The 1,690-nt window shown below is 34.5% G+C and overlaps 1 protein-coding gene across 5 annotated transcripts in view; it reads right to left on the reverse strand.

Moving 5' to 3' along the window:
* The window catches only part of Scn1a (sodium channel, voltage gated, type I alpha subunit), a 98,939-nt gene that overhangs the window by 59,725 nt on the left and 37,524 nt on the right, over positions 1-1,690 (reverse strand). The gene's annotated exons all lie outside the window — the stretch shown is intronic.

The following is a 1,690-nucleotide window of genomic DNA, read 5'->3' on the forward strand; positions in this document are numbered from 1 at the left end:
TGGTGCTGAGGAATCAAACCCAGGGCCTCAGGCATGCAAGGCAAGCACTCTACCACTGAGCCACCTTCCCAGCCCCTCCAAGATGTATTTTTAACTGACTTAAACTGATCTCACATAGAAGATGCTCTGCAAATGTATGGGAACGTTTTCTTTTTACTAATGAAGATTTTCAGAGCAATCCAATTTCTCCCTGGGAACTATGACATCTGTGTTATACTTGATGGGCCACCTATCTAGAAGGAGCCACTGGATATCAATAAAAAAGAAAATGTCATGTTATTCTGTAGGACTTATTCTGAAAATTGGCAGTTAATTATCATTTTTTTCCTTTCTTTGAAATATAAATTAGAGCATAAGTAAAAAATTTATGAGTCATTTGAAGTCCTATTGAAAAAGAGGAGGAATTGAAGTCCTTTTTTTTCAGTTATTGCAACTATTTTGTTCACTGCCCTTCAAATATTATCACCCAATTTTAATGGATGCCTATAAAAATCTTTTCCTGCAGTCCCATGATACTCTATTCGAAAGAAAATGCTAAAATTATTAGATTTCTGCTAAACAAGACAAGATACTCATTTCTCCAAAAACCGCCCCCATCATTTTCAATGCAGCACTGGTTCTTGCTGGCCATGTGGCTGGCTGATCACATATTATTGTGTTGGTACAAAGATAACACAGGTGTGTGTGTGTGTGTGTGTGTGTGTTGGCACCAGGGCTTGAATTCAGGGTCTCATACTCTTGCATGGTTTACTTGTTCATGGCTAGTGTGCTACTACTTGAATCATTATCCACAGCCTAGCTTTAAGCTGCATAATTGGAGATAAGATTTTCATGGACAGTTTTGCTCTGGCTGGCTTTGAATTACGCTCCTCAGATGTCAGCCTCTTGAATAGACAGGATTATTGGAGTGAGCCTTTGGTGCCTGGCAATTTGGCATATGACAACATGTCATTGTTTTCACAATACCTTCAAATCAGACTCTTGCATGTAAATTCATATATTGGAAGATACTTTATTAGTAAAGTCAGTGAGTTTGTATGTCACACAGAAGACTGAGGATAGATGAGAGTTATAAGTCAGACAGACTATAATTACGTATGAACACTGACATTCACTATAAAGACAAGTAATTCCTGTTATATTACCTGATGTACAAAAGGTTAATGATGTCCATATGCCAATTGGATACTTCTGACTCATAGACTATTATATTACTTGATTACTTTCTTATAAAGGCAATTAAGGAAGTATATTCAAAGATAATATATTTTGGTGAAAGTAAAGAGAAGACTTTCAACAAACAGATGAACAGATTTTTATGTAATATTTTTTTTCTAATAAAAGACTGTTTTCTTCAGTTTTCTTGTTATGCCAATGTACTCATTCAGTAAACTCTTCTAAATAAGCAAACCTCAAAAGTCACTTTCTCTTTCATTCTGAAAATAATAAGGTGATGGGGAGGTTGTATTATAGTTAATATTGAAAATGTCTTCAAGTATTTAAATGGCATAATTAAACTAACTGAAATTAAATACATGATCAAAATATAGAAATTTCTATTGCATCCTTCCTACTTCAAACTTCCTCACATATTTTTTTTTATTTAATTTAATTTTATTTGTGAACATACTGTACAGAGGAGTTACAATTACATGGGCAGGATAATGCGTACATTTCTTACCAAGCATTG

This window comes from Dipodomys ordii, unplaced genomic scaffold (genome assembly GCF_000151885.1).
Source record: "Dipodomys ordii isolate 6190 unplaced genomic scaffold, Dord_2.0 Scaffold5, whole genome shotgun sequence".
NCBI classification, from domain to species: domain Eukaryota; kingdom Metazoa; phylum Chordata; class Mammalia; order Rodentia; family Heteromyidae; genus Dipodomys; species Dipodomys ordii.